Source organism: Girardinichthys multiradiatus, chromosome Y (assembly GCF_021462225.1).
Source record: "Girardinichthys multiradiatus isolate DD_20200921_A chromosome Y, DD_fGirMul_XY1, whole genome shotgun sequence".
Classification (NCBI taxonomy): Eukaryota; Metazoa; Chordata; class Actinopteri; order Cyprinodontiformes; family Goodeidae; genus Girardinichthys; species Girardinichthys multiradiatus.
Window position 1 is genome coordinate 34,918,162 of NC_061818.1, and position 25,945 is coordinate 34,944,106.

Sequence of the window (25,945 nt, forward strand, 5' to 3'; positions counted from 1 at the left end):
AGAGGAAACTGATGCCTGAGCAAGTAGTGAAATGAATAAAAAATAAATACAGTTGCACAGCACAAATAACCTTTAAACAAAGAAATCACAAACTAATTTTAGTGAAAGGTTAGATCTTCAATGCAGAAGCAGTTAGGAAAACAGTGACTAAACTATATATTCAATAAGACAAAAAAAGCCAAAATAAATAGAAAGCTTTTGCAATTAATAGGATAACTTTAAACATTTTTTTCCTGACATTCAAGCTATTTCCTGCTGACAGTCAGCTTGAATTCATAAGAAAAACAGCTGTCACGCTGAAGATAATGTTTGCATTTATTTCATGGTTTCCGATTAGTAAAAGCTGTTTCATACTCAGGAAAACAAATAAAAGCGTTCAGCTACATTACAGCACAAAGTACCATATCTACATTTTCCTCCAAGAAATTGTTGCACTTTTTTCTTTAATTCAAAATTTATGCAACTCAAATAGAAAGATTTTCTTTATATTCCTACATTTTCTCCTTGACAAATACTGAAGCTATTTTACTCGCAATCCATTTCAACAGCTGACAGTTCATCTGGACTCTTGGCTGTGCTTTGTGAGCAACTGCAATTGTTTCCTTCAGAACCTGGAAACAAGCGTGGTGGTCTGAAGAGCTCATGTTTTTTTCTAATTCTCAAACAGATTTCCCTTTTTATGTCATTTCACAAATTGCTGTCCTTAGCCTAGACTGCCTCTCAAAAATATTCATACCTCTTAAACCTTTTCCCCTTTTTATCTTAAAATCAAAAACGTTTTGTTTTTTTTTTGGGAAGGGGGGTTCTATTAGATAGATCAACACAATTGTATATTATGTCAAAATGAGGTGAGATCTTTCCATGTAATTCATGCAACATTTATTAACTGCTCACAGTTAAATCAATAAAAAGTAACAATAGGTATCTTTTTGTGTAATCCATGCAACCATAATTAAATACATAGCTGAAGCAATAAAGAGGGAAACAAGCATATTCTCACATTCTGGGACAGAGAGACTGGAGTGGCCTGTATGGAGTCACATATTAACTGTCTTATCTTTTGCAGAAGTATAAACTACAAGTGTAACCAAGGAAATGATGTATGATGATTTTTTATTTTCTACAAGTATAAAATGAAATGAGTAATATTTGATTATCAAGTTAAAAGACGTATGATTGAAATATGATTGAGAACTGATAATTAAAATTAATTAACATTAAGGTTTAAAATTCTAAATTAGCTATATATGAAAGAGATATAATGTTGATCAGTTGTGATGCATGAATAAAAAAGAATGAAGTGATGGTTTTATAACTGTGTTTTAAAGTAAATGCAGAAAGCTGAGGATGGAATGTGTAATACTGTGTAAAGTTTAAAACTGAGCAGATTAGGGAGAGACCTGAAGGATGACTAGGACTGACAAGAGCCAGCTGCATGCTGACTGCAAATCTTTTAAAGACCAAAAAGCAACGCAAGGAAGGGAGGTCAAGACTACTGGTATCTTCAAGGCCGAAAAACAGCACCAGTAAGTCACGATGACCATGACTAAGTATTGAGCAATAACGGTTTGGGCAATAGCATGTTGCGCAATAACGGAGAAGCATAACAAAGGGCTGACCAGTAAGAGCATCTGCACTATAAAAGCAATGCCAAAAAAGGGAACTGCGGTTGTTTCCTCGCAGAAGACCAGCGAACAAGATCGGATGAAGATGAAGCAAAGGACCAGAGACACAGCCCAGCTGATTGACTGCATTAAAAAGAGGATCAACTCGTGTGCCCTGGAAGGACTGTGCCTCGAAATTAAGAATCTGATTTAATCTACAGCCTTTTTATCCAGACAACAGAAGTGAACTTGATTGGTGAACAACTGATTGTTCTAAGTTTCAGGTTTCTGGAAGTCCTGAACCAACCTCTTTTATACCTCCGTTGTTTCCTTCAACTCTTCAGCCTCTGGAAGCTACTGTCTTCTAAGACATATGACAACAAAGCTCCTGTTTGACCAACGACACCTGGAGCATCAGTGCCTGTCCACTTAGAGGAAGAAAACTGAAGATTAAGCCGTCTTTCCTTCAAGAAATCACTCGTTACCAGAAGAATCTTCTCCATCAGGTGCATGGATGCGCCTCCATCTTCAAAGCCTCCTCAAACCCACTAGTTTCAGCATCAGGGAAAGACAGGTTGAGTTGATTGATTCATTTCTATAATTGAAATTATTATCTGTTGCCAAATTTAACCTGTTACTGACCCCCGCAAAAGCGTTACTAATTAAAGAAAGGAAATAAAATTCTAGTTAAATCGTGGACATCCAATTATTTGAGTCATCTTATTGTTATTTTTTCATTTGTGGTAAAAAGTCTTGTTGCCTGGTTCTATGAGATTTTAGGAGGTTTTTATAGGATGCCTTAGCCAAGTTTGTTAAAACAGCGCCCTTGGGGCTCATGCTGAGCCACTAAAATTAACCTAGCCTGTATACCAAGAGCCAGTTGTAATATTAGGGAATGAGCAGCTGTTAACAGAAATGACTGTTGAAAGTGTGAATGACTGCTGTGGGTTACTCAGTCGTTCAGACCTCCAGTTGAAGAAGGACAAGACTTCTGGATGAAGGCTGTCAGAGGCTAGGCGTGTCATTCCCGACACCAGCTTAAACAGAACTTTCAGTAAACCTGCTTAGTAAGACCTTTCAGGTTTGGGGAAGTCCAGACCCGTTGGATGGAGAGCTGGTTTGAGCAATCCCCTTAGACATAGGGAAGTAGGAGGGAGGGGTTAGCTCATCGGACAACGAAAATTAAATGAAAAGAAATTGATCCATTCACTTTATATACTCACACAGAGGCGGGGTGCTCTCTCCAGAGGTCATTGGGTGAGAGGGAGGATACTCCTTGGAAATGTTTTAGGAGGGCATTACAATTTTCTGTTAAAGTCATTAATAAACTACGACCATGACCTTCCATTGGTAAAACAGCAAATGTAGCCAAATGCAACTTTCTCAGAGAAAGAAACATGTTACTAAGATGGAAATAATTAACTCATAATCTGTGTTCTATGTTTGCAATGAACCCAGAGCAAAATGATATTAACACTTTATAGTTATTTGTTTATAATTACTGATTTTTTCATTACAACATTCACCAACATGATTGCATACCACTTGTTTTCTGGATATTGTGCAGCCCAACTCTAGATGCACAAAGCTGATAGAGACATACTTTAAAACCTTTGCAGCAAAAAGGTGTAAAAAAATTAAATCATTTATTTTCCCTTCACCATTTATGTCTAACTTGTTTCATTACATGAAATTATAAAAAACACTGAAGTTTGTTGTTATAATGTAGGGCTTGGGTCTCTGGACGTGGTCACATGGCAGCAGATGCTTCAGTGACAATCTGAACCGAACAGGGACAGCAGCTGAACAAAGAAAGATGGAGTGAGTGGTTACAAATGACGTTTCAAAGGCTGTAGTTCAAGAGAACATCCAGACTCCAAAATAGTAACAAGACTCTTGCAGGAACACAGGAAAATATTCATTTAAAAAAGCAGTACTTAAAATAAGAAAAACACAATCTGTGACCTTGTGTGTGATTTTTGTGTCGATCCCAAATTGAACATTTAGTCTAACTGGCTGGTATTTTCCAGTAGGAGGACATGAGGACTCAGACTTCACTTGTTTTAAAAGAGATTTTGGCACAGCAGCAGAAGCATGTGCACTGCTTCCACGAGTAAGGCCTTCCTTTATCTGTGCGTGGTTTCTTCTTTGTTTTCATTTGAGTGAAGCAGAGCGCTGTGCCAGCCGTCTGATTCCAGCCTGGCTGAATTCATACAAGACTTAAGACTTTCATCTCAAGCTGGAAGTCTGCACTGAAGGTCACTCGCTTCTTTTACACAGCAGTGCTGACGAAGAAAGGTCATTTTAATTTATTTAATAAACACTTGGACTCGTGATCTTTTACTTCTAAAATTTTATGTTACCGAATAACCATTATTTACTGATCACATCAAATCTTACTTTTTTATTGGAAAAAGAGAAACCAGCTCATTGTTTCAGTCTACTTTTGTTCATTTTCCCCCAATCTCATGGGATTAAAAGTCTTCCACACGACAAGTAAATTACAATTAAACTGAGAACAACTGTCGGTTTAATTTCAAAGTTTAATTTCTTTGCTGAATAAATGAATTATTTTAGTTTTCTCTCTACAAACTTCATGCTAAGTCATCACAAGGTTTCAGGTTTAGCTTTTCTTACTCAACCTGCACATCCCTTTTATATCCTGCTGAAAAAAAAACCTTTCATCCTCGGGCTTAATTAGTCTGTGATTGAAACAGAAGTTCGGGACCTGGAAAGAAATTGGCAGAAACTGGGTACCAAATCCAGAGCTCGGAGAGGCGGAGTCACAAATGAAAGAAGAGGCAGAAAGTGGGACAGACCTTTGTCACAGTGGATGGATCGTGGACAGAAAAGGTGATGCCAAGGCATCAATGACTCCAAACCAAGAGACATCTTAATTAACGTTATGAGATAATGACCGCATCTGAGCCTCTGAAATTCAGTGCACAAATGTTCTTCTTCAGTACGATTTGTATCAGATAAAATACACTGCTGGCTTTTTCCCTCTGTGGAACAATGAAAAATTAATCACAAAAGTGGGGAAAAAGGCTGATTTGCAATTTAAATTACTTAACACTTCCTGGCAATTAATTAAAGTCTATAAGAGTAAGTAGGGGCATAAACAAGAATTTTCTCACCATGTGTTTTCACTTGTGTGAGCTATTAACAGACAACATATATAAAATTAATGTTTTTTTTTGTTTGTTTTGTTTTTTTTTTTTTGCATCTTGTCTCAACAATGAATGTCGAGTAATCACACAGTGAATCAATTTAAGAAAACACGACAACACTGTCAGCAGTGCTAACAGCCTCACAGCTTTCTAAGTAGACCCAGATGACACTTAACCAGAATAAAGCTAAGAGTCTGTTTTTTCCTAACCCTTTCATGACAGACATCAAGAGCAAAAGCGGCAGCAGGAAAGCAGACATAACAACTCTGCGACATGGAGAAGATGTGTGATAATCATATCACTCCCTCTGAAGAACTGTCTTCAAACAGTTCAGTTGTCATGGGAATTCAGTAAGTGCAAATGGGAGGAAAGAATAAAAGGTGATGATTCACATTATGTAGCAAAAATAAACAGTATCCTATTACAATTGCGTTTTGCAACAGTTTGCAACTTGTCCAAAGACAATTTAAGGACAAAGTAAGAAGTTAATTGAGGTGTTGTGCTTCAGATGAGGGATGAGGTCTTTTCAGTTCCTACTTGGGCTCAATTAGCACCTCATAATTTCAACAAAAAGATGTGGAAATCAGGATGAGGATGAGATAGCTTACTGACTGACAGGCCACTGCCGTCTGCAGATCCTAGGACACTACTTTGTCTACATAAATTATATATATAGTTTTTTAAGTCTACTTGGCCACTGCAATGCTGCCATGAAAATACATCAACAACAAAGAACAAGGAACTGGCAAAAACACAAGTCTGTCCTGTTGAGATTTTTCTCAGTTTGGAACGTACCATCAAAAAACATTTCTTCAAAGACAGTTTATTTGGTTAGCACCATTCATACCCAGATTTAGGTTTAAGGTAAACTTCACCAACATGTTTCTTCAGACTTGAAGTAATATTAATGTTTTGGAGTAGCCCAGGCAGAGTCCCAACTTTAATCTGATTCAGAATCTGTAGAGGCAGCTAAAGATGAGGGTAATGGCAAGAAGGCCTTCCAACCTGAAATACTTGGAGTGTCCCACCACAAAGATAAATTGTCGAAATACCAACAGAAACATGCAAAGAAGCTGGTCTGCAATTTCTTTCACTAATTATTGAGAAGTCTATAAATAATTTAAACATGCTTTTTAAAATGTAAATAAAAAAAATATTTTCTCTATAATTAATACTCATTTATATTTAAATATTTTTGAGATATTCCAGCATCATTTCCTGTCAGAAACAAACTTATTCATTGTATGGAAATAGCTTTGAACATAAATCTGCCAGGGGAATGAATACTTTTAGGGTTAACTATACACCTGCTGCAACCTAATTCTTGCTGGCCTCTATTTTATGAGCTAAGACCTAGTGCCTTATTCTCTTCCCCCTATTTTTAGAGACATAATCTAATAATAAAAGTGTTAATAACAAATGCCTGCTTTTAATTCATTGTGTGACTGATAATGCCCTTATGAAGCTACACAAAGTTGGACAGACTTACACATATTAAATCTTAAATTTTACAAAATAATCTGAACTACTATAAAATTTTTATATCATCCAGCTCGCTGACGTAAGTTTCTTACAGTTTTTGAAATCGCACTGCGTGTGCGATCCATAAAACTGTTGTGTCAAAACTGGCACTCAGTAATGCATTTCATGAAGTTCTGCTTTTCTAAGTCATCATAACAACTGAGTTACTTTTGGTGTACATATAAAACCACAAATTAAATGCCACATAGCAAACCATGTAAGAGCATTAAGTGGCAAAAGTATCTAAAATGTGTCTTTTCCAGCTAAAATAAATTTTTAGCTGGCAAATTGAAAGAAATTATTTTATTTTTTTGTGGATGCATCATTCGTCAACAAATCTCTTCAGTGTTGAAGTTGTTACTATAGGAAGAAGAGTCAAAGATAGCCAGTGTCAGTGGCTGTAAGGTGTTTAAAAATCAATTTTAGGATTAAAATGTATTATTTTATTATTATTTTTCTTTTAATTTATAATTTTTTGAATTGTGTTTCTGTTTCTAGATTTAATTATTTCAGAATTTTCAGGCAATTATGTTTATTTGTATGTGAAAACTCAATTAGAAGAGGTTCCAAAAAAGCTTCTAGAAAGGGAACCATATTTTGTACGGATATTACCTGTTCGTTGAAGATGCAACAACAGAGAACTGCACCTTAAAGGGACTGGTCATTTTGCTCATTCTGTACCTTTGGCAGTTGTGATTCTTTTCTACCCTGAGGTTTTGGTGTAAAAAAATATATTTCTGCCACACAACGTCAATTTGTACCTGTGTTGAGAGCCTTTTGTTGAGCTGGTGAAGCTAACTGACCCGTAGTTAACTTCAGCAGATTAAAAAAGCCTGAATGGATTACAGAAATGTTGCTCTGTTATGGAACATGTTGGATTAAGAAAAATGGGAATCTCTATCTCAATTTAAGACGTTTCTTTCTTTAGGAAATGTAAACAGAGACTATTTATTACTAATGCAAACCAAAATAATTAGATAAATCACTCATACAAAATGTTAAAGATAGTTTAAAATGTCAGGTTCAAATCATTTTGCCTTTGTTTTGAAATAATAAATAAAAATTGATTTACAGCAAATGTTTTCTAACTCACACAGTGTGACGTCTCCCCTACTTCTAATCTAAATAACTAATATCGGCTTAAAACAGGAAAGTTGGAAAAAGTTTTTTTGGAAGGTTTTTAATTATAGTGCTTAAAGAGCTAAAACAGCTTAAAAAAAGATCAAAAAACGTCCATAAATCTCTTGTTGGTTAATTTTCTAAAATAAGGTGAATGAGGCAAAGGCCGAGTGTGATTAAGAGGCAACCTTGGTGCATAATAACCTAGGGTGCAACCACCATGTGAGTAGAAAGACCACCTTATTCAGGGAGCCCCTACAAAAGTAATAAAAATACGTCAATAAAGGCATTTCCACAGAAACTACGTAACAGACTACTGTGATCTCATCTGGCAGCTTTTTGAACCAGGACAGGAGTGGCCAGAATAAACTAAAACAAGAAGTGTCAACATGAAGACCGGGAGGATTTAGAAGTCACAATAATAGGGTTTGCAGAGGAGGAAAAAACCTAACTATTGACAGTAATTACCTACAATGTGGCAATTGAATGAAGCAGAGAAAAAGGAAAGAGCACCAATACACCAAGGAAGCATGCCGATAGGAGCGAAAATCTGATGAACACCTTAAGGAAATAAATCTGGATCATCAGAACACATTCCAAGAATGCCACTGGAGAGACAGAAAACAGATCAGGGAAGGAAGTTGAAATACACTGACTGCTTGTTTGTTTGTTTATTTTCACAGCTGTGCTTTTTTGACAGCAACCTAATTTGATTATAGTCTGTGAATAAAAGTGCTTATTACAAGTCTACCGTGCCCTCAGTGCAACTATTCAGAATTTATGTGAGGGATTTTCATTGCAACATTCATCAAAATTTCAAAACTGACAAAAATACATCCTTCCATTTGACAATTATACTTAAAGTCTATCTAGCATTATTAAAAGATTCTCTCACATCAGTACATCAGCAACATCTCATAAAACTCATTAATAAGGAACACCTGTCATGTAACATGATGAAATAATAAAAGACGTATCCCCCAGCATAAGGACTGAATTTAAAAAATCCTGTATTTAAATTCAGTTTTAGATTGACATCTAAAGACAAACAGCTTCTTAGTTTAGCCTTTTGTTTGCTCTCATACAAAATTCATGCAAATTCATTAGTTACCATTCAAGTGTTGTGGCCAAAACAACCAAATTGTACTAACCATATAACCTTCTTGGTGAAGATAACGAAGCTCTTAGTATCAAAAAGTTCTTTCGAAATACATTCTCCTCCATGAAAACATAAACCACATTTACTTTGACAGCCCTATGATGAAGATTAATCATTCCAAGAGTCCCTCCTCCAGCTGTTTTGTGTGAAAAGGGACCACAGTATAGTTAACGAAGAAGCTAAAGAACAGAACGAATACATTTTATGTTGTTCTGTTCAATGCAGCCAGTGCAAGAAAAGGAGAGCGGAGGGGGCTGGGCCAACTCTATTCCACATCACTGTTCCATGGCTGCTTTCAAAAAGGTAAGCCAGATGAGGAGAGTGAGACCAGGAGCCCATTTATATTCATTACAGAGAGACTGTCTGCTCTCACTCTGCCAGTCCAGCCACCGTCTCTCTCCATCTTTCTGTCACATACACCTCAACTCTCCAGTGAGTCTGACAAACCAAAAGACAGATTCAACTTCTTCTGCATAAACAAGAGCTAAGTGAGGTGATGCTGCAGCTGCTTCAGCCATTAGGATGAGAGCTGGAGGCGGCCAGCTGGACAGGTTGTTACAATCGGTGTGAATGCAGACACATCACAAACACACACCAAGCAAACCCTTCACATCCCGCTGAAGGAGTGGTGATGTTTACATGGAGATAAATACTTCAGGGTAAATGTTTGTTTGTGCAAATCTGATCATGAGAAGAACGTAGAGTATTCGTACATTCGAACGTAGAGATTTCTTCATCTACACCTGGTCTGATTATGCACAGGTTGCTTTTAGACCATTCTCAACAGAAAATCTGCAAGTAGTTAAAATACCTATTTCACAATGTTGCTTTCAGTCTGTTATTTTTCATGCTTCTAGGATGCATAAAAAGGTTGCTTGCTTATAAACATTTTAGTCTTAATCTTATGTTTATGAGCTTGTTAATCTCACTACACAGCAAAATATAAAAAATCAAGTGTCAAAGCAAATAAAATAACTGCTTCATTTCATAAAAGTTAGTTGATTAGCCAAAGTGCCATAATGTGTTTTGCAATTTTATTTTTGACAGACCTAACAGGAAATGCAGTTCATACAGACTAAAGTTAAATTCATTCATGCTCATTTTCACCATTTAAACATCCTGCACTAGACGCCAAAATAGTTTAAGTCAAGTTATCAATTGTTCATGAAATAGCAACTGCCTTAAAAAAAGGGTTAAGAACAATTCAGGAACACCTATTAACCTAACAAGAATGCTTGTGGACTGTGGGAGCAAGTTGGACTACCTGGAGAGAACTCTGCATGGAGGCAGAGAACATGCAAACTCCTTGCAGAAAGGCCCTTTGGCTGGGATTTGACCCATTTACCTTCTTGCTGCGAGAAAACAGGACTACCAACTACCCCAGTAACCAGTAACTGCCCCACCATGCAGCTCTAATAGAATCCTTTTTTTTAAAGCACAGCATTATTTCACAAAACTTACACTTACGTGAAATTCAATGTCTGTGCCATGATTTTGGCTTATTTTATATACCCAATGTTTTCTTCATACCTGCGAGCCAGAATCAGGATCCATTCTGTAGTTGGAGCATGTTCCTGCATGCATTCAGAACCTGGTGTGAAGCCACAACTTAAGGCAATTTGTTATGGCCAAGAAATGAGTATTTAGTTTTCATAGAAAACTGGGAAGCATGCATTTATCATCAAAGGGTCCCCTTGAATTAGGAATACACAAAAATGTAATGACTATGGGAGAATTAGTGGAGACAATATTGTGGATGAATTAGTGAGGATTTATGATTGAAAGTCTCAGTTTAAGCCAATCCATCACTATCAGAAAGAACACCGTTTTTATGACCAAAATCTGCCACGCCCCAATTCAAGCTCCTCTGTTTAGTAGTGTTTAGTAAAAAGTCAAAAGAAACATGATCCTCCTCCATGAACGTGATATATTTAACATATTAATGCACAAAACCACCCTAAAGTCATAAACAGTTCTAGAGAAATATAATTATAACTTGTGTGCATATAATAATCCAGATCATGGTATATGAAGAAGTGTTTAACTTCAGCTGAAGAAGAGACATTCCTCATTTTCTAAACAGTTGAGCATAAATTAAACACGATGCATGAATAAAAAAATACACATCAAAGCTGCAAAGACTCTCATACACCCAAATCAATGTATTCTTTTTTGAGAAAATGTTGAGTTTATCATCTAATACTGAAATAGGGCCACATGGCTGGAGCTGTTTAAACCACCAGCTTGTTGAAAAATCAAAGGTAAGGAGTGACAGAATAGAAACAGAAACCTTGGAATTCACTGAAGATAACTTAGCATCTGAGAACCAGAATATAAAATTTATCATAAAATAAAATGTCTACATTCAAACATTTAGCCAATTCCAAACTTTACTTGCAAAAATGACAGAGAAACATCTGATTCACTGAGACACTGACTGTTTCACCTCAGGGCACTGGTTACAGCTTGGAGGAGGAAAAACAGGTGCCACAGTGCTAAGACAGCGCCACCAGATGGATAGGGGGTGGAGCTGCGTGATTTGGCTGCAGTAGGAATAAAAAAGCTCCGATCAGAGCAGGGACCCTGGAGTGTTTAGAGGGTCACCTTGTGCAAAAACAGGCAGTGAATAAAACAGCTAGGTACAGAGACAGACTGCAGAGTTTAGAGGAACAGACTACAAACACTGAAAATAAGCCAGAAAACTGAGGTTAGACGGCAGAGCGGTACAGAGTTTCAATTTATGCTTGACACATTTCTGAACATGAATCAAATGCCTGGATGTTAGCTCCTCTTACAACAGCCCCACCACCACAACAAACCTCCTCCCTCTGGTGAGAAATCTGACAGAAGGTTAATGAAGCTTGTTATTATAAGGTGAGATTTCATTAAAGGCTTGCAGCAAGCATGTGCAAATACATCTTGAGGGGATCACAAAGACCAATCATGTGAAGTAGCAGAACCCCATTTCTAAAAACCTACAGAGCTGGCCGGAGGCACATATCTTGTCAAGTTAAGCAACAGAACATGGATCATACAAGAGAAGAAATGACAACCCTTTATTATGAGAAATATACTTTTTTCTGACAAGAGAATTAGCATGGACATGTCTCTGAAATCAATGACATGAACACTAAAACTATACAAGTTACTGCAGGAGTGACTGGCAGCAGGCCAGATGAGGCAAATAACTGTCTCTCAAGCATAAAAGACAGTTAAAAGTACCAGATGTGGAGCATGTACAAAATCATGTCTGCCCATTTTGCCCAAGGCACAGCAGACACCTCTGACACTCGGAGAGACAAAAGACGAGAGAAAGCCAGGATAAGAAAAAGGCCAGAAACAGCGAGCAAACATGCATGACGGAGCTGAGCGCGAATTCAGAAGCGGGTCGGAGGACGCTGGAGTGTGTCGGATCCAGGGCCGCAGAAGGTGTGATGGATTAAGAGGCACCGGCAGAGACAGAGGCCCTCTGTGAACCGTGGAGCTAACCCCAGTGAAACAACATCACCATCACTCACCATATCACTGATGGCTTCTCTTGCCTTTTTAAAACATCTTCTAAACTCCCCATTTTCTCTCCTCTAATACCCACTCAAGATAGCTATAAAACCAGGCAACCATGCCGAAGCCACACCTTTAATGCTTTAGTGTCTCATTCTGATCCCGTTTCCTACTTTAGAAGATTTAAAAATGGAAGAAGTATTCATAGGAGCAAGTACCTTTACACATCATATTAACATAGACTGCTGAGACCATCTCAATGATGTTAATATCCAAGGTGCATTTTAAAGCTTTAAGTATTTTGTAGTTCTTATAGTGATCATTTAGGATCCATTTTTAAGGATAAGGAGTAACTGCACTGGTGTTTTGCGTTACATTTACATCAAAATCAGCATACTTACAGTGTTTTCCAAAGGTATCCATATCCCTGGAAGCTTTTTACATTTTGTCACTGTTGGGACCACAGCCATGGTTACAACAAGAAAGTCCGGTACGAACTTTTCTGGAACTTTCAAAATAACCCCCATTAACCTACTTCCAGGACAGCCAGGACAAGGGGTAACAGCGACATCACTGTCCAAATAAAAGCACCACTCTTGCTACATCCTGTCTTTTCTACACGAGTTCCCCAGGGGATCCGGACAGGGAGACACAGCGTGCTAATGTCTCTTTGCTGGCAAACAGACATAACTCTTCAAACTGGATCCAAGAGTGTCATACGATCACGTGATCATATGCACTAAGTTAAGTACGAATTAATTGCTGTTTGTGTATCCGGTATTCATTCATGAACGGGGTAATTAAGGTACAAGCATGGCTTGACTTTTCTCTCTGAGGTCTACAGAATCAAACTGTGTTCTAGAGAGTTCCCAGCAGAGACCCTGTCTCTACGACACAGAGTGAAGCAGTTTTCCCGGTCTGAAGGAAGGACAACAGGACCGCTACACCGTGCCCACAGCTACGGAGGTTAGCTGGAAGCTAACCCTTTTGTTCACTGTGGATGCTTTCTTCAAACTTCGTCGCCTGGACAACTTTTCCTCAGTACGGTTCACCTGAGAGTTTAGGTTTGCACACGTGCTCAGTTTGTGTGTTCTGGGTTTGTTTGTTTTAAAGTTAAGAAAAACTTTATTTAGAGGGTGATTTTAAACACAGAAGATCGGCCATAACATGCCGTCCATGTTTATGCATTTTAACCCTTTTATTAATGGTATTTTAAAGGTATATGTGGTATTCTGATAAGCTATACACTTCTTTTGTTAGCTTTAACTGCTAACAGCTAATAACATGTGCTTGCCTGCTAAAGATCATTTACCCAAAAAGGTTGTTAGTTTTCAATCCAGTAAAATAATATTTCCCAAAATATTATTTTACCAAACTTGAAAACTAAGTAAACAACATTAAGCCCATTTCTCCAGAAAGATTTGGTTCTTATTCAAAATGATATTTCTTTAAACATTATTTTACTAAATAAAGGCAGCTATTTAAACACTGTTGAGAATTAGTCATCCAGAAGGTTGGTTTTATTCAGCAAATCATTCTTAAAATATGATTTTATTAAAATAATATTTTATCTGATATTGCATTGTGAATGGTTGTCTAATGGTATGCCAATTATTGCCTAAGTTAGTTCCAAGACTAACTTTGAGTTAATACTTTGTAGCTGCAAATCTTTTGGGGTTTCTCTCTAAAGGCTTGCACATCCAGAGATTTAAATGTTTTACCTATTCAAGTCAAAATCACCCAGTTTCTGCCAGACTGGATGCAGAGCACCTGTGAACAGCTAATGACTGGGCCACTGTAACGCATACAAATGTTTTCACCTATACCATTTCATTGTAAATGTGGCTGTATGTTTAGTGTCACTGTCCTGCTTGAAGGTAAATCTCTGCCCCAGTCTGCAGCATCTAACAGGTTATCTTCAAGGACTGCCCAGTATTTCGCTCTATCCATTTTGCCACCAACTCTGAGCAGCTTCTGAGTCCCTGTTAAAAAATGGCATTCCCACAGCAAGATGCTAGGTTTCACAGAGGTGATGGTGTGTTTAGGGTGACAGTCACTATTGTTTTGCATGTTGGCCCAAAAAGTTTAATTTGGTCTCCTCTGAACAGTGGATCTCTGCAGTTCCTCCAGAGTTACTATGGACCTCTCAGTTACTTTATTGATTTAAGCTCCACTTGCTCAGTGTGTCAGTTTAGGTGGACAGCCATGTCTCAGTGGGTTTTCGATAATGCAGCAGGATAACACATGGTATCAGTACTACTGCTGAAAATTGCAAAAACCGTATTGATTATGAATAATCCTTTTCCTGGCACTTTTTTTTATTTGCCAATATATATAGATATATACATATCAATATATACCCTGCCAGTCAAAAGTTGTAAACACACTTTCTCATTTAACGGTTTTCTTTATGTTTATAACTATTTACATTGTACGTAGATTCTCAGTGAAGGCATCAAAACTGTGAATGAACACATGGAATTATGTAGCAAACCAAAAATATCAAAAGAATATTAAATATATTTTAGATTTTAGATTACTTAAAGCAGTCGCCCATTGCTGTGATGACTGAAATATTAACCTTCGGCCGTTTCTCACTGAACCTCTAGGAAGTTCCTTCAAGATTCTTTGGAAAACCATTTCAGGCGACCACCTCATGAAGCTCATGAAGAGAACGTCAAGAGAGCAAAGCAGTCATCAGAGCAAAGGGTGGTGTGAGTGTTTTTATGTGTATGCATGAGGCTGGGAATGTGTGATTGTGACTGTGTGTGCCTGTTTTTGGTGTCAGGTTGGGTCTTGGACTGCTCCCTCTCCTGGATCAGTTTAGGCCTTCCATCAAATGTGGGGCCTATTTCCTCCCCGCCACACTATCTGCCGCTGGTCAGTCTCTCTGCCCGCTGGTGTACTTGGGGTTCTCGGTGTCTGGGGCTGGGTGCTTTGGTGAGTGCTGGCTCACTCCCAGTGGCTGCTTGCCAGGGCCTGGACCCCTGGGCTCTGTCGGGCCTCTGCTTTGGGGAGTGATATGTCCCAGGGTCTCGGGTCTCTGGGTCCATGGCTGGATCTGCTTGGGCGTAGACAGCTGCTGGCGGCGCCTGTGGGCTCGTCGCTGCAGCTCCCTGGGGCTTCTGCACTGTGGCTGCTGGGTGGCTCCCCTGGAACTTTCTTTCCTCCATTCTTTTCTCCTTCTCTCCCCTTTTCCTTTTTGCCCCACCTTCATCTCTTTCGCGCTTCTTATTTTTTTCCTTTTCATTTCTGTTTCCGTGTTCGTAACCATTGAAATAATCCCAGAGCACTTTCTAATAAAGTTTATTTTTATAAATATCAAGCAGAGCTTTAAAACGCTAGCTGTAATGTTCCACTTGTGAAAGTAAATCTGTTGGGCTTTTTCTTGACACTCAGACAACAACTCTGAGCGCTACTCTGCCGGACAGGACACGGTTAAAGAATTAAAAAAGAAGAGTTATTTCACACTTTTTGTTTACTATATAGTTCCATTTGTGTTTATTCATAGTTTTGTTGCCTTTTGTGTGAGTCTACAAATTAAATAGTAATGAAAATAAAGAAACCCATTAAGTTAGAAAGTGTATCTTATCCACTCTCTGACAGCTTTTTCTCTTAAAACCAAATATTTGGCCAAATGGCCAAATATTTTAATAATATACGCCTAATACTTGAAATATACTAGCCTACAAAATATTGCATGCAAGTAGTCTTTTGGGATTGGGATATTGCCCATGCTTATGTTGCAATGACAATTGCTCTTCAATATATATTATGCAACTCTAGTTTGCAGCATACTCTTTTTAGATTTTAGGACTATGGCTTGAACACTTCTCTGATGGATGTTTAAAGCTTAGATTAATGTTTTATATCCTACCTACCCCTGCTTTGCATTGGAGGCTCTTAACTTGCATATATTTTAAGGTTTGTAAAGTTGACTTCAACAAACTCTAAGTTAATTTGATGTTACACAGAAGCATTTTAGGAGTCTGAAATAAGTTTTGTATGATCAAAAACGTGTTGTGGCATCCAGAGTGGACAACTATGTAATTCCAGTCTTTTCTCTTCAGCATGACCCTTTAACACCTTCTAATAATAGGAACCAAAGCTTATTAGAGAGTAACATAAATCTCACAACAGCAATCTCATGGCTGTAAAGAGGTTTGCAGCTCAGTGTGGCAAGTCAATGATTTTCAAAGGAGAAATGTTTGGAACAGGAAATCTAATTTTAATCTTCTCTTGTGTGATGTTGGTTGCTTGCAAAAAAAAGCAGGATACATCTGAAACCTTTGTTAATTTTCATCTCTTGATGCATTCATGATTCTTTCCAGAGCCCTGCATTGCTGCAGCCAGAGCCAGTTCTATTCATTTTGGTGCCCTAGGCGAGAATGTGCATTATGGTTTTCTGAAATGGAGTCCTTTACATAAGGTCAAATATGTGGCAAAACTGTACTAAAAAGAAAATTAGAATCCATTTGAAAGCTACAGTTCACATTGTTTTCTGTCTCTACGGAGGTTTAGAAAACGTTAAAGTTTTGTCATTTCATTGGCTCAGTAAAAAGTGACAAACATTTCCTCAGTGCATCTGTCCAGAACACGTGAAGATTAGATTTATTTGTTGCTGAACATTACAAGCAAAACATGCAGCACTGGTTGCAATGCAGTTATAGAGTTAAACAGCAACTAGAGCATCTTCTTCAGCATTATTTGGCAAGACCTCGCGCCCTCAACATAAAAAAAGGCAGAGCTACACATGTACATTTTTGTAATTATCCTACTCAATTGGACATTTCTTTGAATCTGAGTATGCTATTTTGAACAACTGCACAATATTTTTCCTTTACTGTACAGTCTCTTATTCTTATTTTCTGCTTTTAAATTTTTTGTGAAACTACATGGTTCGACTTGTGTGTCACTTTCCTGCTGATGCACCTGAATCAATAAAGGTTATTTCTATTCTATTCTACTACATTCAAAAAGCACAAATATCCTGAGAAAGAGCAAAATATTCTCACTAAACAACGTTTAGATCAGCTCTGATGCTCACTAGCAATAAAGATATGGTCCAATAATTTAATCTGCCAACTATTTTCCTGAGGAACAGGAATATTTAAATGAGAATATGACAAATTAAAAGTCAGATTACTTTGTTAAATGTATTTAAGATAACAGATAAGAAAAAAATGAAAAGCTTAATCTTAAGTGTTTTTTCCAACCCTTTAAAACAGGGATACAAGTTTTCCAGTTTTTCTGTTCGCACTTACTTCTATGAAAAGAAGCAAATAAAGTATATTACCTGAGAAAAAACTCATGACATGACATCAGTGTGGCCTGCCTACTATGAGGCTGGGTTGAATCCAGAATTAATAAATGTATTCACGAAATTAGGATACTGGCTTGAGATATCCTCTTTGTAGAGAAAAACTGCCCTGGCACATGTAGGCAACCATCTGCTCCATATGGTATGCCTTAAATGCCACAACAGGACACATTCAAAATAACAATTATTAATTTTTTTAGACCTGATACAGCCTCTCCTTGGCATGTTCACAGAGAAAATACAGTGCAACAGCAGGTAAGATCATAAACGGCTCCTCTAACATCCGTTCACGGCTGTTTCAGGTGGAAAACACAATAAAACTGATCTGTCAGAAGCTACTAGCTATTATTGCTATTATTTGTTTTGTTCTCTGTTGTTTATTTTTTTCTAGTTTATAAACAAGAAAGCATAACTTCATTAGAAGTGAAGTTATGCTTTCTGGTTTTGTGAGTAGCACTGTTGGCAAACTGAAATGGTGTTGAATAGCCAGGTGTGTTGTCTTTATTTTATTATCTAATGTGTAAATAGTTGTACATTATTTTGTTGTGCAAGGAAGCGATAGACCCATTCATTCATTCATTCATTTATTCATTCATTCAGTTGTCACAACAGGGGCCTCTTCAGCAGCTGCCGCCCTAGACAACGGCCTATGAGGCCTATGCCAAGAACCGGCCCTGGCTGCTTCATTGAAGACTGAATAAGCTGATGTCGGAATTAGTGTGAAAAGTATCAAATATAAATAAGAAGATAAAAGGTGGTTTAAGTCTTTATCTCTCCACGTTTGCATCCTCTTTTGTTGTTTGAACAAATAGTGTCTCACACTCAGTGACTTCCAGCTGTGGAAATCAATCCATTTACAAACAGTACTTTAAAAAGTCAGATACAAACACCCTTTCTATTGTTAAATTAGTTAAAGTACTCCTTGGATGAATGGAGCATTAACAATGGAGGAGGAATGAGGTCCACAAGTTATTTTGAAAAACAAACCTTGAAACTGAAACCATGTGAGTAGATTGCCATCATCAAATGTGATCACATCACATCATGTGCCTTAAAAGTAATAAGTGGCATCACTGAATATCTTGACAATAAGCACGCTGTGCAACACTTTCCACTGATTTATCTCTGTGGTAGAAAAAGGAGCACAAGCAACAGAAATAACTGCAGCCTTGAGAGCATTGTGAAACAAAGCCTGTTGTCCACAGTGCTTTTTTCAGATGAAAGTACATTTTGGAAATCAAGGTCCCAGAGTCTGGAGGAAGAGTGGAGAGGCAAAGAATCTAAGCAACTTGGTCCAGTGTAAAGTTTCCACATTCGGTGATGATTTGGGAAGCCATATAATCTCCTGGTGTTGGTCCACTGTGTTAAGTTCAAAGTTTGCACAGCCGTCTACCAGGAGATTTTTGAATACTTTCTGCTTTCCTCTCAGACGAGCTTTATGGAGATGCTGATTTTATTTTCCAACACAACTTAACACCGGCCCACTCTGCCAAAAGTACAAATATGTATTTAATGGCCATAGTATTACTACGGTAGATTTGTCAATGAACTCTGTTGACCTAAGCTCCAGTGAGAATCTGTGCAGTACTCTCAAGAGGGAAATAAGAGACACCAGAATCATTGATGCAGAGGAGCTGAAGGCTGCATTTAACCAACCTGGGCTTCCTTTAACACCACAGCAGAGCCACAGTCTGACTGCCTTCATACCACAACACAGTGATTATGCAAAAGGAGCCCTGATCAAGTATTACGAGCATATGCTGATTCTTCCAAACTGATTTTAATTAGGTTGTGAAAGCTTTATTTGGTGGTTTGGGGGTGTCAGAACCTCCCGTTCTCCCTTGTAGTTCAGCATGCGTTCATCCACTTATCACTTTTGTCACTTTTTTTACATCACTGTTCTAAATGTTCTCTCACCTTTTATCTTTTCCATTTATTTTTTTACGCTGGATCAAGTTTTTTTTTCTCACAAAGTGAGATGATCTGGGACCAGAAAGGAAGGACTGAAAGGAGAGGGAACGGGGGAGCTGTTTTGTGTCCAGATCCGGTGCAATGATTCAATTTATAATTAAAATGCAAATACAAATACAGCAACAGGGAGTCTCTTTTCACCTTGTTTTCTCTCTGCTCCAACATTCTCTGGGGAGCACATCCATGCCTTGGATCTATGTACCCAAGTCAGTAAATCAATTTTTATATAAACCACTAAAATCAATTTTGAGACTCGGGCTACACAGAAACGTACGTTCAAGCCATTGCTTGACTAATAGAAAACGTAAGATGCATGGACAGACTCATCCAGCCTGTGGCGATGAAAAATACTTTTACTTTGCTGTGATGATGCAGGGATTCTTAAAAGTGTGCCTCCTTCAACAAACAACAATTATTCAGCAACAACAAAAAAAACTCTCTTCTCTGATATATTTATCTTCAGAATATTTGTGTTAAAAGCTTGAATCTTTAACTGAAAAAAGCGATAAACGTGGTAGAATTAGTCCTTTGGAAGAAGTGCCATTTTAAAGTAGTCTGACAAAGACAGTGCATTGAGAATAGAGGAGTTCTGCTTTAGTTGCCCTTCAGCATGACATTGTCATGTAACACATTTCCAGCTCAATTATCTGCATCCAGTGGATTTCAAACAGATTTAGCAAGGACCAGAGAGGTTGCTAATTAGCAGGAGCTGTGGCTTATAATGGGACCAAAAACAAAGCCTCTCTTTAACTCTGTCTTCATTCTGTTCAACTTGTCTAATCTCTTCTGATTGTTCTCTTTTCACTGAGGGTGTTGGACATCATGTATGCACTCTATTGGTAGCTTCATAAGCCAACAGGTTCACGCCTTTATGGACCAAAGCAAAAAAAAAAAAACTAAATGAGATGTCTGATCTGCACAAACTGAATGAGAAAAAAAGTAAACAGTGTTTAAAAATACCAGTGTACTTCTGAACCCAATGAAACAGATTCAATTATTATGTAAAATATTTATGTGAAAAATGAACTAGTGGAGACATTTTGTATTTATACTCAGAGATCATTGCCTACAACACAAAGAGTCCTTTGAATTATTGAACTGAACTAATGTTACAAAAGCTTTGGTTTAACATTAATGCAGTGAAATACAGCTGAAACAAAACTGAAAATGTTCCAAAACATTGATCTTCCATATCAGCCTTGTTTGTTTTTCTTTAAATCTAAATTATAGCTAGGAATCATGTCAATTTTCATTGTCACAGAAAACGTAGCCTTGGGTAGCAATGTTTTATACACCTCACCAGATACCATCAATGCCTCATTTCAGCAAAGGACAATCTCATCAGCTTTCCACAACCTGCTCCTTACTGCTGGATGGCATTTTTTCAACACTGGCTGCTTGCTGGAAGCTTAAATTTAGCTATTTTACCTGAGGTTCTGCAATGAAATGAATGTCATACATCTTTGACAAATTGGGCTTTTATTAATACATTTTACAGTACAACAATGAAGAATGACTCAGTCATGCGCTTAATACGGTAATGTTGGCACAAAAGAAGAATGTCTCTAAACAGCAGAGAAAACAAAAAATTTCAGTAATAATCTATAAAACTGCTCATGCTTTTCTAAACACTGACCATTGAGTTTATTTTTGCTCCTTCCTCTTTCAGATCCTCCCACCAGGGAGGACTGCTACCATTTTACTTTAATCATTTATTTTTTACTAAATGATCAAGATGTAGCTAATGCACCAAGTTGCTTACAAAAGCAGCAATGACAAAAAAAGGTTACACTATTGGGCTCTTCTAAAATCAGCTTAGAACGCATATGCCAATGGTTTGTCAAAAATACGAGCATGCAAAGCAAACGACAACTGGAAAAAGGATGAGCAAAACTGACAATGTGAAATATAGTTACTTTCAGTCTATCTTGGCAATGAATTATCATGTGCAAGAGGAGCATTCACCTGAAGCTTCATCCAAAATTTCCCAGTCCAGAGCTTTGTCCCTCCATCATGTAAACCCATACCGTGAAGATTTCCACACAATGTTCTTGAGCTACATTGAAGGCCACATAAGGTCTGGAGGTCTGTAACTACTGACTCTGTGCTCCATGCCCCTCATTTCATATTACTGAGTTGCCACATAATATGACAATTCGCCATTGCTTTCACTTACACCACTAATAGCTTATTGTGGAATATTAATAGTCATGAGGAAATTTCACTACTGCACATTTTGTACATGTGGAATCCTATAATGATACCATACTGCCATTTACTGAGGTCCTGAGAGCAACTCATTCTTTCACAAATGTTGTGCTTGCATAGATGCTGGGTTTCATACACCTGTAACCATGGAGGTGATTGAAACACCCGAATCCAATCATTTGGAGGCTTGGCCTAATACTTTTGGCAATATCAGAATCAACTTTATGTCCCAAGTTTGTGCACACAAACAAGGAATTTGGCTTCAGTTCACATTTGTTTTCAGAAATATCAAAGGGAAATACAAATATTTTTGAAAATATCTGTATATACAGTGTTTTTACAAAAAAGAAAGAGATGGTTGAATTAGAGTAAATATGCATGGTATTGGTCTAGGTACTCTGACTGGTAAGTGTTCATCAGAGAGACAGTCTGGGGGAAGAAACTGTCCCTGTGGCAGCTGGTTTTTGCAAAAGGTGCTCTGTAGCTCTGCCCTGTATGTAAAAGTCTAAGTAAGCCACAGTAGACACAGTGTTGTTGAGAAGGTGAGGGAAGGCAGTGTGGGGGGTTTTCTCTGGAAGCCCAGCATCATCTCCACCGTCTTGAGCGGGTTAAGCTCCAAGTGGTTCTGACCTCACCTGTGGACTTGGACTGACACATCATTGTCTTGGATCAGACAGATAATAGTGGTGTTATCTGCGAACTTCAGGAGTTTCCCAGACTGATCCACTAAGGTGCAATCATTTGTGCATAGGGAGAAGAGGAGTGGGGAGAGAACACATCTCTGCGGGGTGCCGGTGTTGATGGTTCTTTTGCAAGTCAAAATGCTCCCCATTCTAACCTGCTGCTGCCGCTCAGCCGGGACGCTGGTGATCCACTGACAGGTGCAAGACGTCACTTTGAGCTGGGTGAGCTTCTGGTGGAAGATGTCTGGGTTGATGGTGTTGAATGGCAAGCCGAAGTCCACAAACAGGATCCTGGCATATGTCCTGGGTGGTCAAGGCCGTGCCGGATGAAGTGTAGTCCCAGATTGACTGCCTCATCTGGTGACCTACCCAGTAAGGAGACTGCAAGGTGTTGATGTCCTTCAGATGCTTCAACACCAGGTGATCAAAGGATTTCATGACCCCAGACATCAGGGCGACAGGTCTGTATTGATTTAGCCCAATGGTGGCGCATTTATTGGGGACCAGGATGATGGTGGAGCGTTTGAAGCATTTGGAACCTCACACAGCTCCTGAAACCTGTTGAAGATATGAGTGAAGATGGGGGCCAGTGGTCAGAGCAGGCTCTCAGGCAAATATAGTGTGAATTTACTGCAAATATACAGTTTGGACCATCACATCATAATGGCTTTGTTAATGTCAGCATTTATTCACAGAAATAAAGAAACTGTGCTGTAGAGACACACATGAGAAAAAACAATAAAAATGGTTATGTTGAATTAACATTGCTAAATATTGCAGTATATTAGAGAATAATGATTGGAATGATTGCTACTTAACTTTACATATACAAACACACACATACATATTTATTATATATATATATATATATATATATATATATATATATATATATATATATTCACATAATTTTGTTGTTGAAAAGAAGTGCTACTGAACAATCAGCCTTTCCATTGGCATAAGCTGATTAAATTCCAACAGAAGCCACAGACACACACACACACGAACACACACATCTTCACAGGACAGAAGATGAGCCAATTAAGATCGACTGTTCACTTAACGTGTCATACTGTCATATTCTGCTGCAATAAGGGGATCAAGGGCAACATAATGCCGTAGAGGGTCAAAACTGGCATTCCTCACAGTGGCTCATCTTTACCTCAGGGAACAATATTCATTGTTTTTAACAGTTGTCACATCTAACTTCCCTTTCCGTAAAGAAGCCTAAATTAAGACAATTTTGCAGACCCGCTGAGGCAAAAAAATTACAAGACAAGGTCACTAATAGGCAACAGTCCAGGTTTATGTTTAATTAAATCATCTTTTCAGAAAGCAATTAGTATTATTGCCTTCATCTGACACCTCCAGTCTATTAATGATATTGTGTTTTCTTTTACAGTAGCAGTATTTTAGCTCTTTTGGAAAGCTCATTTATGCCAGTAGCAAAGTCATAAAAATGTTTTCACTGTCTGACATTAAATCAGACTAATCGTTTCCTGTTTTAGGTCAGTTAGGACTACCACATTTGTCTTTATTTGATAACTGCTAGAATATTGAGGAACAATTCTTTTTTTTAATGTTTTTTTTATTACTTCCTTTAAAGTCGGACGTTTACGTACAGTAAGATTACAATGTCTTTATGCAAATTAGGAGCCAGTGTTTCAGAGTAGACATCACAAAACCCTGATCTTAGTCCCAGCTGATCTTAGCTAAAAATGTGTGTACAAGCAAGGCAGCCAACAAATCTGTTCAGACAGGGGAAAAACTCTAAAGAAATGTATGTAAACCTTTGAATTAAAAACTTTAAAAAAAAATGTTTTCAATCTCTGAGACTGAGCAAGCAGTAATGATTTTGGTAGTCCTAACTGATTCAAAACAGGAAACGTTTAAATTCTGATTTAAAGCCAGACAGTGAGAAATAGGGTAATGTCTGTTTTTATGTAAATATCTGTTTTTATGTAAATATCTGTTTTTAACTGTGTATGTTATCTAGAAATAAGCATGCTGTATAATAAAACACAAGAAACTCAGTTATTTCTATTTCCCATATTGATGTTGCATCTCTTCACATGTTTTATGACAATTTGATAACATTTTGTAAATATTAATATTTCACAGTGTCAAGAGATGCATAAATGCATTTATACTCTAGGACAAGCATTTCTTTTTATTTAATTGAACAAGAACATTTTTACATTATTCATCAAAATGTTAACATAGATACAATTTTTTTTAAATATATTAGGTCAGAGAAATGAACTCATACTGCAGAGGAACGGAGCCAGAGCCTTGCAGACCACTGAGGGCATCCAAAGACAGGTGCACACTTGGCTCTTTGTCTTATTGCTTTGCTGTTGCTCTTTAAAAGAAAGAGGAAAGGTAGCTAGACTAATAAGTTCAGTACTATTCTTTGGCAGCACTTGGAACGGCTTGGGTCACTTCTTTGTGTGCCCCAGTATCTCTCCGCTTCCCAATTATCAAACTGATACACACATACACACACGTTTATGTGTATTCAGGGGAAATAATTAAATAAAAGACGGATCGTGTCACCTTTTAAACACTTATCTAGACATTAAATAACCACGTAGTTATACACTGAAGGTTGAAAATGTTTCACCTCTTTGGAAGAAGGGTCAAATCACTGCCTTGATAAAAAAAATTAACCAATAAAAATAAAAAAGCACTGGATTTATCTGCTTGCTGGAGATGACAATGGCGTGGTGATTTGACCAGATAGATACGGCTGCCGCAGTAATGCAGACGCTGCACTGGTAAATTGCACTGGTAAATTGTGGTGAAGAGAGCTCTGCGTTCCTACCCTCACCTATGGGTATGAACTTTGGGTCATGAATGAAAGAACGAGATCCTGGATACAAGGGGCTGAAATTTTCTTCCTCTGCAGGGTGGCAGAGGCAGGGAGGAGTCAGCTGAGGTGGCTCTGGCACCTGTTCCGGATTCCCCTTGGACACCTCCCTCGTGAGGTGTTCCAGACATTTCCCAACAGGAGGAGGCCCAGAGGATGCCTCAGGACACACTGGAGAGGCTGCCTTTCAGCTGAGAACACCTCGAGCTGGAGGTAGTGGATGGGGAGAGAGAAGTCTGGGGGTCTCTGCTGGGACTGCTGCCTCCATGACCTGGTTCCGGATAAGAGGAAGACGACGACGACAAATAAAAAGCAAAACACAAAACAAACAAAACACATTTTAATATCATAAATAATGTAAATGAAGCTTTAATAACCAATATATTATACCTACGTGAAATAAGTTTTTAAGAGATAACTAGTTTAAATGTCTGTGGTTCGTTTATTTAAATAAGCAATTTGATCAGTGTTAAATCATCCCTTTGTTTTAATGCTTATCATAAAATCATTATTTTGGCTCAATGCTTTATGAGAAAATATGTTGTGATATTATACAGCTACAACAGGTAATCTTTTTTTTTTTTCTTAACAGAACCCCAGAGGTGAGATAATTGTAGACTAAAGACTAAACATTCTGTTTGACACCTAAATGCCAACGGCTATTCCTGCGCTAAAGTTAAACAAATAAAAAAACTGGAAAGTTACAGCCCCAAGTAAATACCAAATAAGTGGGATGTTACGATATCATATGTAGTAATCATCCTCCACCAGTTGAATTTGAGATCCGTTTATTACTTGCACACATGGGAACAGAGAAATT

The 25,945-nt window shown here is 37.9% G+C and overlaps 1 long non-coding RNA gene across 1 annotated transcript; it reads left to right on the forward strand.

Moving 5' to 3' along the window:
* The first annotated feature begins 4,891 nt into the window (after positions 1 to 4,891).
* Positions 4,892 to 25,690, forward strand: LOC124864903. The gene is made up of 4 exons (XR_007037379.1): positions 4,892 to 5,124; positions 8,799 to 8,876; positions 24,505 to 24,578; positions 25,165 to 25,690. It is a non-coding gene; the product is annotated as an uncharacterized LOC124864903 (long non-coding RNA).
* The last annotated feature ends 255 nt before the right edge of the window (positions 25,691 to 25,945 follow it).